This window comes from Macaca nemestrina, chromosome 1 (genome assembly GCF_043159975.1).
Source record: "Macaca nemestrina isolate mMacNem1 chromosome 1, mMacNem.hap1, whole genome shotgun sequence".
Classification (NCBI taxonomy): Eukaryota; Metazoa; Chordata; class Mammalia; order Primates; family Cercopithecidae; genus Macaca; species Macaca nemestrina.
In genome coordinates, this window is record NC_092125.1 from 64,414,017 (window position 1) to 64,427,067 (window position 13,051).

At 42.4% G+C, this 13,051-nt stretch overlaps 1 protein-coding gene and 1 pseudogene across 7 annotated transcripts in view; one reads left to right on the plus strand and one right to left on the minus strand.

The window, feature by feature from the left end:
• Nucleotides 1–13,051, plus strand: part of LOC105484840 (SLIT-ROBO Rho GTPase activating protein 2) — a 250,229-nt gene that overhangs the window by 36,486 nt on the left and 200,692 nt on the right. The window lies entirely within an intron of this gene.
• On the minus strand, nucleotides 5,819–6,407 carry LOC139358450 (ragulator complex protein LAMTOR5 pseudogene; annotated as a pseudogene).

Below are 13,051 nucleotides of genomic sequence, written 5' to 3' on the forward strand. Positions count from 1 at the left end.
ACCAGGCTAGTCCTGAACTCCCAACCTCAGGTGATCCATCTGCCTCAGCCTCCCAAAGTGCTGGGAATTATAGGCATGAGCCGCTGCTCTCAGCCAAATGAAAAGACTTTTGATGTACTTTTTAGCCAGAGGGAGTTTATGCTGCTGTGTGGCCAGTTTTTCCGTATGTCTGCGGCAGTTACAATTTTTGACAGATATCTTGAGAAGAGTATAGATTTTGATAGAGGGAGTAACTTTATTAGCAAGACTGATTTCATGTTAGAATGAATTCTCTGGGTGTTTTTCGAGTTACTTTATGTTCCTTAAAAAGAAAGACATTGGGCCGGGCATGGTGGCTCACGCCTGTAATCCCAGCACTTTGGGAGGCCAAGGCGGGTGGATCACGAGGTCAGGAGTTTGAAACTAGCCTGACCAACATGGTGAAACTCCGTCTGTACTAAAAATACAAAAAAATTAGCTGGGCGTGGTGGTGCGTGCCTGTAATCCCAGCTACTCAGGAGGCTGAGGCAGGAGAGCTGCTTGAACCCAGGAGGCAGAAGTTGCAATGAACTGAGATTGCCCCATTGCATTCCAGCCTGGCAACAGAGACAACGTCTCAAAAAAAAAAAAAAAAAAAAAAAAAAGACCTTGACTGGTCTTGGCAGTCTTTGGGTTTTATTCAGAACAACTGTGTAGAGTTGGCCAACTCAGGAATTCTAGACTAGGGAGAGAATTTTGCAGAGCTGTTGAGCATGTCTGTGGAAATGTGCTGTACTCATCACTATAGAATGGTTCTCCAGTTTGACTATAAACTCATGGAGCTGGCTCCTTGAAATGCTAGCATCCTAGCCATGCATGCATGCAAGCAAGCAGAATTTGTTCATGCCTAGGCCATATGTGGATGTCAGTCTTCTTCAGTTTCATATCCGGTTTCTGCTTGCCTGAGTTAGAAATGAAGTCATCCGGCACTCACAAAACCTCTGGTCTTAGAGGCTTAAAAACAAAAACAAAACAAACATAGCAACTATCCCACACCATCTTAGTGAGGTGGATATTATTGTCCTCTTTTCAGAGGTGAGGAAACTAAGGCTCAGAAATTAAGATACGTGCTCATGGTCACACAGGTCCTAGGAACTGGGATCCAGGATCCCAAAGTCTGCCTCTAAAGCCTATGCTTTTCCCATAGGGCTGCTGAACCTGACCTTTGCACTTCTTCCATTCCTTGGAAGTAAATTGAAATGAGTTTGGGTTGGCACTGTGGCTCACACCTATAATCCCACCACTTTGGGAGGCTGAGGTGGGTGGATTGCTTGAGCCCAGGAGTTTGAGACCAGCCTGGGCAACATAAGGAGACCCCATCTCTACAAATAATTTAAAAATTAGCTGGACTTGGTGGTGCCCACCTGTGGTCCCAGCTACTTGGGAGGCTGAGGCAGGAGGATCACCTAAGCCCGGGAGTTGGAGGCTACGGTGAGCTGTGATCATGCCTCTATACTCTGGCCTGGGTAAGAGAGCAAGACCCTGTCTCAAAAACAAGCTAACAACAACAACAACAACAACAAAACTCCTAAAAAACAAAAGAAATGGGTTTGAGAGAGAAGAAGAGAGAGAAACTTAACTGTGGGTGTTTGTAGTTAGGTACTTGTGGAGGACCACCTACCATCAGATGGGAGTGGCTAGCCCTTTTGTTTTCATTTATGCAGACAGACTTCCTTTTCTACATCTGCTTGTTGTACCCGGTAGAAATAAGGATGCTGCAATAGAGCAGAGGAGCTAAACGTGACTTCCTCTGACTTACATAATAAAATAAGAATCTCCCCAATGGCCCTTTCCTGTCTGCTGGTCACTGTGATGAAGTGGGCCACCCTAGGGACAGCTTCACTTAAGGGCCTCCCCAGGGTTATCAGGTCCACAAAGGGTCTTGGGATCAAATGTGCAGCTAAATTGATGAGATCAATTCATTAGGATAAAGACTTCTACTTCCAAACAGTATGGTGCTTGGGTCAGTGTCTCTTTAGAAGTTAATGTATAGATAAAAAATTTCATATTAGGGAGAGCTCTGTGCTGCCCTTTCCCAAAGCTTTGGTTATTTGATGGGAGGGCAAGACTTCTTGAACCTGCATCAGAATATTCAGCTTTGAAAGATGACAGTTTTTCTTGAGGTTAATTTTGTACCTGCTGTTTCTTTTAGAAATGATTGCTCTATGGGTTTAAAAGGTGACCCAAATGACTTTTTTATTATTATTATTTTTTAACTCTGGGAGGAGTTTGCGTGTGTGTTTGTGTGTATGTGTGTTTTATCTCTTTCAACTCTGACCACCTGGCAGTCAGCCTAATCTCTGCTCTCGTGTTGACCCTTTAATTCAACATTTAATTACCTATCTTGGTATCTATATGAATTTTATTTTATTTTTTTGGCTTTTTTTGAACTCATAAAGGGCATCCTAGTTCCTAGAGGGCATAGTGCCCATCTCCCCCCATCCCCCGGTGGACACTCCTTTTTTTTTTTTTTTTTTTTTTTTTTGAGACGGAGTCTCGCTGTGTCTCCCAGGCTGGAGTGCAGTGGCGTGATCTCGGCTCACTGCAAGCTCCGCCTCCCGGGTTCACGCCATTCTCCCGCCTCAGCCTCCCAAGTAGCTGAGACTACAGGTGCCCGCCACCACGCCCGGCTAGTTTTCTGTATTTTTAGTAGAGACGGGGTTTCACCATGTTAGCCAGGATAGTCTCAATCTCCTGACCTCGTGATCCACCCGCCTCAGCCTCCCAAAGTGCTGGGGACACTCTTTTCCAAAAGACACATGGTACCCTTCACACCTGAGCTGTGGTGGTTGGGTTTGTCCCCTTTGCTTTTGTTCGCAGAACGCCTTTACACCTTTTGCAGTTGACGGTTCTATTGTACTTGTAAGGAAAATCAGTTGAAATAAAAAGAGATTAAATTGAGAGACAAAAAGATGCTGTCATACTCCCAGTTAGAGGCAGACTTTTGTCTGTATTTTCAGATTTATTTTGATTATAAAGTATAGTCTCCCCACCGCCACCCCCTGGCTGCTTTTCTTTGTAGTTCTGTAATCAGGAGTCTGTTATTCTCTTTCCAGTGCTGTAATTAATAGTCTGGTCTAAAATATAAAAGCCTGAAAGTTATTAATGGAAATGTCACTACTCACCTCATTTTTACAGAGGCTACTTGGCCTCTAAGTCATTGAGTCTTTGGGAAAACATCATTTAGCATTGACTGTGTGCAAGAACTGTGCTGTATGCTGGGGATTTAAAGACAAATAAATAGGGTTCCTGCCTCTGAGCGTGCATCATCTCACTAGTGAGGCTCACATACAAACAACCAGGCAAAATTCAGTGTCATTGAGAAATGTTATAATTGAGTTATATATAGGGTTCTTATTTTGCACTTCTCTGTAGAGTAGTAGTTTCCATACTGTGTGGTATTTGCCTGTTCACTTGCCTGTACCATGTCTCTTGAGGGCCAGGAACAAATATGGATATAGACATGGAACCACAAGCGAATAGATGTTTCTTAATAATGCTAGGCCTGTCTTACAAGGTGTTCCATAGTGGAGCCACCTGTGAAACAATGGATTTTGCCTTTTTGTTTGTTAACTAAATGCTTGATTTGCTTTTTAGGATTCTATTAGGTTAAATCATATGACATTACCATTTTGTTGATAATTTCACATGATTTCATATAATAAAAAGAGATCAATTTTACAAACTTCTGGTTTTCTTTAAGTTTAGGTCATGTACAGAGGTGAAGTTCTGCACAGGTACTGGGCATCCTATATGTATTTCCACTAGGTTACTATTTCTGAGTGTGAGTCTCTATTTGGAACTTCAGAGAGGGAGCCTGTGGCCCAGTTATTCCAGTGTCACTCAGCTCTGGCGTGGAATTCTTCTAGGTAGTGCCTTTTTGTAGACTGGACAGGGAATAAAACTGCTGCTCTGTGCCCATTTATAAATATTTGCATTTACCTTGGAGAATGTACAAGACCCAGGCTTCATGTGTGTGTGAGAGAAAATAGCAAGTGAAAAGGATGTGTACACAGCAGCATGAATGGGGTGCTATTCTTAGCTGGGGCTCTAACCTAGAGAACAGGAAACAAGATGCTTCTGAATGTGGACTACGGCTGCCCTATGCTAGAGCCAAGAGGCTTCGAGTCATAGGGAAACTCATGACAGTTGCTAGTGTCCTTCAGACCTTCCTCTTTTGTAGAAAGTTTCATCCTTGGTGCATCTCAGACTGAGATGGAGGAGGGGGTGGCTCTCTTTTCTAAGGAATCTAGAGAGAAAGGGCAGATGTAGTCTTGATCAGTGGGCTTCTCAGCTGTGCTGCTTCTTCTGTAGAGACAATCTGGATCTATTTGGTTGATGGAGCAGCTCCTCTCATTCTGAGTGGGTTTAGCATTTGAGAAATAGTGGGGTAACTTGGCTGACTGGACTAAACCTTCTTTGGCAATTTATAATAAATGCTCTCTGATTTATTGTTTATTTTTTCACATTAAGGTTGAACCTGATTTGCCCTTGAAAGTTAAAGAGCAGGACTAGGACTAGAAATGCCTGATGTATACTGTAGCACACAGTGGAGTGTCGTCCATTTTTTAGTCACTTGGTGACTACTGATTAATTGATTTGAATATGTCAATGTCTGGCAATTGGACCAATTACTCAGCTTCCCTATCTGATGGTGTGGTTGATAGAAATGTTTCCAGGTGGCATTTTCCCACAGGATTAGGATGGTGGTAGCATTAGCCAGGATCTCTTTTGTCACTACCACTGTTACTGAATGATCTGTATTTTGAACTTCCTTGACTTAGTATTATACATCCAGCCCCTACCCTAAATGCTTATTATTTAATATGGACAACTTACAGGTTAATGTTTTAAAACTTTTTTTTTTTTTAAGATGGAGTCATGCTCCATCACCCAGGCTGGAGTGCAATAGTGCAATCTCAGCTCACTGCAACCTCTGCCTCCCAGGTTCAAGTGATTTTCCTGCCTCAGCCTCCCGAGTAGCTGGGATTACAGGCAACTGCACCATGCCCAGCTAATTTCTGTATTTTTAGTAGAGACGGGGTTTCACCAGGTTGGCCAGGCTGGTCTCAAACTCCTGACCTCAGGTGATCCACCCGCCTCGACCTCCCAAAGTGCTGGGATTACAGGTGTGAGCCACCGTGCCTGGCAAAACAGCATATCTTTAATTAGAACCCAACATGAGATGGTATTTCTTCAAAGAGGGCCTGAAATTGTGGTATTACCTCCAAGCGAACTCTATGAAAGAAATCGGGTCAGTATATAAACCATTTAATTTCTCCATTTCTCTAAATAGGGAAAAAAAATTTTTTTTTTTCTTTTTTACTCAGAACACCAAGCGCATTCAACCACCTCAAAAGAGGTTATAGCTAGGGCGCCCCTCTTAGAAGAAAAGACAATTTTTTTTTCCCTTAAGATTGGTGCATGGAAACTTAGAGCCTCATTTCTACCATCTCTCCTGATTTGATATAGATTTATGAGAAATGAATATGGGGAAAATACTGGCTGTGGACTTGAAAACTGTTAACTTGGTGAACAGCCTGTTCTTTTTCATGTTAACTGTGTACTTTGACTATTCAAGATCCCTATACTTCTCATTTGTCATGCCACATCATTGCTGCAAGTTAGCCTCCTTAGATAAGATACATAGCAGTTAGCTGTCTTCACCTGATGGGGAGGAATAGGGTAGAGAAAAGAATGTGACCAGTTGTTGTCAACTTCTCTGTGGAAGTGGTAACCATGTCAGAGCCAGGCCCTGGAGACCTGGCTTGGAAAAGCATGAAGTTTTCCTACCAGGGACTTCTTTTTTTTTCCTCCAGACAGATTTATTGAATATAGCAAAATTCTATATACAAAGTGACTTGGACCTGCTGCTTCAAAACATGATCCTTTCTTACTCATATCTTGATAGTTGGTCCATAGAACATTAGAAAGCAACTGACTCTTAAATAAATAGAAAAGTGCCCAATGCACATTAAATGAATGGCCTAACTACTGGAACTTTAGTAGTTCTATAAGGTAATTAACATAGGTAGGATCGAGTTCCTGTGATAGGCTGCTGAAGAACAGATATGAGGCGTCAAGAGGCCATTTTGTGCACTGCCACTGTGATGCCATCATGTTTCTGGATAATAATGTTCCCATTTATCTGATTCTAGACACACCACAGGAATATCAGTGGGGTCAGAGGTTAGCTTAGCTGCTTGCTGGGCTAGAACAGATACCACTCCAGCATGCTCGTCTGACAGGGTCCCACGGCAACCCAGATTAAGTCCTTGTGAATCTTGTACAGGACTCCAACAATGGAGGGATTCTTCATTGTGTCTTCCAAGTGCTGCTCCAAGGTTGCCTCCATCCCACCCACCGACCACCCAGGCCCAGAACCCAGCGACACGGCACGTCCTTCTCCAGCACAGGCCTCAGTCACTTCCCTACCAGGGACTTCTGTAGAGCCCTAGACCTTTCCATCTTAGTGCCGAGTTAAATGAGTCACATAGCCTTCAGGTAAAGTCATTTCCAAGGGATTGTGAGAATGTGCCCAGCTTGGTTTGGACTGTGTCACGCTTACTTGTACTGGCTTATCTTTGCTACTAATTTGTGTGTGTGTGTGTGTGTGTGTTATTTTTCTTTTAACTATTGTTGATGATTTGAGTGATGCTAAAGATTTTGATGATGGTAACTTTCTGTAAGAGATGTAGATGCAAGACACCCAGAGAATTGATCTTGCCCTTCATCTGACACATTGTGACCAGTTTGTTGAACGTGGTAAGGCCTGGAGTTGTCACTTCGAATGTGTTCTTAATCTGGGAAATTTGAAGAGGTCTGCAGCAGGGAGGCTGGTCAGGGAAGTAGCTTTGCAAAATAAAATCTTCATACTGATGCAGTCGCAGGGAACTTGCCTTTGGGTTTGTGATTGCAAAGTGCTGAATCAGTCTTTGGTGTGGATACAGAATATTTGAAGCTAGTTGAAGTGTAGGGGTGTCAGGACAGGAGAAATGATGAGATGAAGGCGTATCAGAGGCTGAAGGTCACGTGATTTTTTCCTAGTAAAGGTTCCTTTGATGTGGAATTTATCTGTTTAGTCCCCCTAATTGGAGTTGTGATCTGGTGTCTGTCCCTGAAGACTCTGCTGTTGGCCCTGGACTACTTAATTCTCTTTGCTCACCAAATCGTTGACATAAGTTACAAGTTATGAGATTTAATGCTTAGAGTATGGTTTTGGATTATAGGTTCCTTGCATTTTTAAGTTAGCAGTTAGCAGAAAGAAACCAAGAGAAGCAGCATGGTACAAACAAACCCCCAAATAAGTGCTAGTGTTAGAAAGAACTGGGTTCAAATCCTAGCTGTGCCACATGTAAGTTTTATCATGAGAGTAAATTGCTTTATCTCCCAGAACCTCAGTGTTCTTGTTGCTAAATGTGCACAAAATAACTAGCTATCTTATAGGGAGGTTGTGAAGTTAGAGTGAGTGAAGGTGACATGTCTAGTAAGGGCCTGGCATGTAGAAGCACACAATCAGCTTTAGCTGTTTCTGTTATTAGCAGTGGACTTAGCACTGTGTAAATCTGTCCTTCCATGCTTCCCACTTGCCCATTTGTCAAATGGACTTGACATTCCTTGCTCAATGGTTGACAGGTAGCCAAGTGAGATATCTGAGCTGTTGGGGATGGATGTGTATCTCAAGATCCTGGCATCCAGACTGGGGTTCTACAAGTTGCACTATATTTGCAAGTTGTAGCAGAACTATATTAAAAACATGCCCTGCCTGTTTCCCCTTGTTGGTCCTCCCATTCAGAGAGGGGCTTTCTGGCCTTGTGCTTTAAATAGTCCTCAGATGGTAACGTGGATAGTAGATGAACACAATTCTTGTGAATCCATTTGCCTTGTGTTTGGGAGTTCTATTCTTAGACCACAATCACCGGAATAGAAGCCTCTGACCCCACATCCGAACTGAAGCTATGTGGGCCTGGCTAATGGATTTCTTTGGGAAGCTGGGACAAAGGACTGGGTCTGCTTCTGTCACTGACTAAGCCAGGTATGGAGCAGTCCATTAAAAACCAGTCTCCTCCCAATTGTCTGGAGTTTATGAGCCTGGCTTACCTAGGATCTTTTCGATGTTATGATCCTAATTAAAGTTCAGCTTGTTTACTCTGCTCCAGTCAAGGAGTTACAGGCGAATCAAGGCAGATAAGATGTTTATGGATGAACCCTGTTTCATTTTCCTCGGATCCACAATTAAAGAATTAACAGCACTTGTTATTTATTGAGCAGAACTGTGGGAGGGAGGAGGGCTTTAGTGCTTGTTTTGCTGCTTTTGTGAGCCCAGGGCTGCGCCAGCAGCATTTCACTTTTAATCCTTAGTATTGTTAGGCCTATACTTCCACCTATAGAGGTGGAAATTGAGGATCTTAACTTGCCCAGGGGTTCATGATCACAAACCTTCTGCTACTTCATACCTTGAACACCATCTCTTCTAATAGATGGGCAATAGTATGGTCATTTCTGTGAAGATACTGGTGACTTAAAAGCATTACTAAATGTTTATTAAACACTTGAATATAGTTATATATGTGAGAATGGATTCACATCTAGGGCTCCTGACAGTATTTGTCAAGATGCTGGCCCCAAACCCTGAGTTTGTCATGTTATTTAGGCATATTTTGTTGCCCAACTCTGAAGCCAAATGATGCCAGGGAGAGGGAGCCTCCATACTGTGGGGGTGTTTCTAAGAGCAGCCTGATCCTTAATTATCCTACTAAAGACAGTGTCCTCTGTTTGTGGAGTGCCTTTCTGCAGGGAACCCCTGGAGCTACCAGAGACATGATCTCAGCCTCATAACATCCCTGTTAAGGTAGGAGGGGGCTGAAATCATTTGTTCTCCTTCACATTGAAGGGAGACTCAGGCACGGATGGGAGACAGAGGCACAGAAGTTAAATAATTAGTCCAAGGTCACATCAAATGATTTCCAACTCAGCTGATGAATCTGTCTAGGTCTTGGTCTCCCAAATATTGCAGCTTCCCTTACAATGTAATTTGATCTCAAACACTTTACATGTCTTATTTTTCTTCCTCCTTTTTCTATTTTGGTAAATAAGATGTTTTTTACACCTACTGCCTGATTAATGTTGGGTTTTAATTTAGCCCTTCAAGATGATCAACGACTTAACTGAGGAAACTGCTGCCAGAATGTAGTTTATAATGTACCCTTTTTCCTATGCTCAGTTTTCTGCTTCTATATATTGTACATTGTCAGTCTCTGTGGGTTAAGAACTTTGGGACTCTCAAGAGTCACCTTGACCGAGGAGCTTCTGCAGTTGGGAATTGTCACCTTTCTCAGAGCAGTGCTATTGGGAAAAAAAAAAATCTAGACATTTTTGTTCTCAGCTTCACAGAGGAAGTGGAGCACATTCAAGGGTAGCCCATTGGCTTCTCCTATAGGAATAGTATAGATTTGGCTTATTTTATTCCTTGTTTATTATAATATTATTATTCATAAGCATACCTTTTTAGTTACCCTCATGATTTAGTATCTGTAAGAACATGAGCTTACTGTTTGTGTAATGTTTGTCCCTGTATTTTAGATGGGAGTTGCTGAGGCGGTGTAAGGTTTGGTGACTGCATCTGGCCTCTCAGGGAAATGGCCAAGTTGTTCAGATTCTTAGCTGTATTATGTGAAGTTGTCAGCGTCATTGCTTACTACTGTGAAATAAGTTATAAAGAGGAACTTTTAATAAAAATAAATAAGATTCACTCAGGGGAGGGGTATTCATTGTTGGTGAAATATGTCTACTACCAGATGCTTTTTGGTCTCCCAATGACCTATCAAACTGCACATCTTTTGGCTTTGTAATATATTCAGTTCCACATTTATTCATTCAAGATTTTTTGTATCCTCATTATGTGCGAAGTACTGGGTTGGATGCTAGGTGACAGAGATGAACAAATCCCTAGTCTTAGGATTTCACAGTGGATGTTGGAATTTAGTGCCGTTTAGCTTCATTAGGTTCTGCAGTAGTCCCAAGATTTTCCAAGATCATCCTGTCCTCCAGTGTCCTATTGATTCAACTTCAGAATATATCCCAGACTCTGTCTCTCTTTACCCTTCACTGCTGTTGCCCTAGGCCCATCTGCCATTATCTCTCACCTGGATTATCTCAGTAGTTTCCCAACTGGTTTCCTTGTTTCCATTCTTGCCTCCTTCAGTTTACTCTCAATATAACAGCTAGAACAATCCTTTTGCAATGGAATTCAGATCATGTTTACTCCTCTGTTCAAATCCTCTCATGACTTTCTATTTTTTATATGATCTGGCTCCTACTATCTGTCTCACTGAGTTTCCTACTACTTTCCTGCTCTTTCTCCTCTTAATAAACACTGGGCTCATGGTGTTTCCTTTAACATGCCAGGCATGCTTGACCCTGTCCTGTCTCAGGGCTTTGCTGTTCCCTCTGCCTGGAACATTCTTCCCATAGTGTCTGCATGGCTCACTCTCTCACTGCTTTGGATTGTTGCTCAAAAGTCACCTTATCAAAGGCCTTTCCCAAAGGATTAAAAATCATTCTACTATAAAGACACATGCATACGTATGTTTATTGCAGCACTATTCACAATAGCAAAGACTTGGAACCAACCCAAATGCCCATCAGTGATAGACTGGATAAAGAAAATATGGCACGTAAACACTATGGAATACTATGCAGCCATAAAAAAGAATGAGTTCTTGTCCTTTGCAGGGACATAGATGAAGCTGGAAACCATTATTCTCAGCAAACTAACACAGGAACAGAAAACCGAACACCGCATGTTCTCACTCATAAGTGGGAGTTGAACAATGAGAACATATGGGCACAGGGAGGGAAACATCACACACCCGGGGCCTGTCGGGGGGTGGGAGGCAAGGGGAGGGATAGCATTAGGAGAAATACCTAATGTAGATTATGGGTTGATGGGTGCAGCAAACCACCATGGCACATGTGTACCTATGTAACAAACCTGCACATTCTGCACATGTATCCCAGAACTTAAAGTATAATTAAAAAAAAAAAAAAGAAAAAAAAAAAGTAACCTTATCAAGAACCTCTAGGCTACTCTGCATGAAATATACCCCACTTCACATTTCCTATTTGATGTCTGACTTCCCCTCCTCCTTCACTGAAATGTAAGCTCCATAAGGGAAGGGATTTTGTCTGTTTTGTTCTGTTGTATCCGTAAATACCTAGAAGGTGCTTAGTAAATACTTGTTGGTTGAATGAATAAATCAGCCTATTATTTAATCAGTCAATGTCTTCTGTAAAAAGGACTTCTCATACCATTGGCACATATCTGTATGATGGCTGGTGTAGAGAGGGACATGGTCAGAGTGGCTCTGTCTGTGTGGAATAGTTTTCTTAGTATAATCCCGGAAGACTCCTATTGGGGTTAAGCCACAGATTTAGCCTTATTAGTACCACTCTTTAATCATAAAGTCAGAGGATGTTACGATTGGAAGGGATCTGGGGGACTGTTTGGTCCTCTTTTCTCATTATTGATGTGAGAATAACAGAGCCTAGAGAAAGTAAGTGAATTACTCACAGTCATAAATCTGTAGGGGCCAATCTGAAATTAGGCTTCTGACATCTGATTCTGTAGTCTTTCCTACATGTGTTCCCCCTGGCTGAGACAGTTTGTGGGCTTTCAGATTTGACAATTTTCTCTCCAGTCTCTAACCAGGAGCTTTTATCTGGACATTCTAGGTTAGCATAGATGGACGATGACCCTGTAATGTGTGGAAATCCCAAAGGGTGAGCACTGTGAATGGGAACTACCCCAGATGTGTCAGGAGCACCACAGGCACTCTCACTCTTCCATTGGCAGATGTGTAGGGTGGAAAGGAAACCAAAATCAAGACCCTTTGTCACTCCACTTCTTTTCTTACATGTCACAGTCAAATGTGTCTCCATTTAAATTCAGATTTTTTGATGAATGGCCAGACCAGCTGCAGGCCCTTTGGGCCAGAAGCCTTGATCTCGCCAACAGTTCATTTTCTTGATGGACTTCCTTATTTCAGGCATTTGTGTGTAGCTGGTCTATTGTGGAGTTGTCAGAGGGGTGTAGAGCTCACTCTTTGGGACAGTCAGTCCTCCCCGTGCAGCATGTCCCAAAGCTGGCCTGCCTCCATCCTCTTTCTAAGTGTGTGAGGTCTTTTGTTAAACAGGGTAAAGTGAGAGAGGACTCCTAAAGAGAGAAAAACTCCTCCAGCATTTGCTGGAACATGTTTGTGAACTGACCAAGATGTAATTGGGATGGCATAAAAAAAGACTTACATTTTACTTAATTTCTTGCTGTCCGGTTTGTGATATATGGTGCCCCAAATTGAGTTTAGAAGGAGCTTTGATCATATGTCAAGAAGGTGTCATATTTAATTCTACTCCCTGCGGCCTCTCTTACAATACCAGTCATGCATAAAGCCCATGGTTTTGCTGCATCTAGTTTTACTCAAGCAACGGCTCTGGACTTTCATAGTTTACACCGACATATTTCTAGTTTGCATCTGAAATGTACTCTGAGGATGCTGACTTCCAGATAGCTATTTTTGGGTTAAGGGAAGTTCACGTCTCCTGAGTATAGTAGTCATACCACCTGGAGAGCTTCATTTTGGTTTGGTGACAAAATTTATTTTAGCTTAGTTTTCTTGCATTAGGTGGGGAAAAGAAGACCAGAAAAGTTTAGGGCATTTTTCTGAGACACTCAGCAAAACTATGAGGCCTAGAATTGAGAACTGGGTATTACTCTGTAGATGATGTCTTTTCAAGTTGGGCTAGTGGAGTTTCTGAGCAGCAGCTGCATTCTCCTTATACATCTTCAGGTTTTGTAAAATTACCTTTAGCCCTCTAAGTGATCAGATCTGTCTCACTGTCACTCATGGGAGCCCTTGGTCTGGACAAGGTGGACCTAGAGTAGCTGAGTTCAAACAACTGAGGTGGCAGGAGGGGATCTCCCACTTGATTCTTTTTTTTTTTTTTCTTTGAGACAGAGTCTTGCTCTGTCACCCAG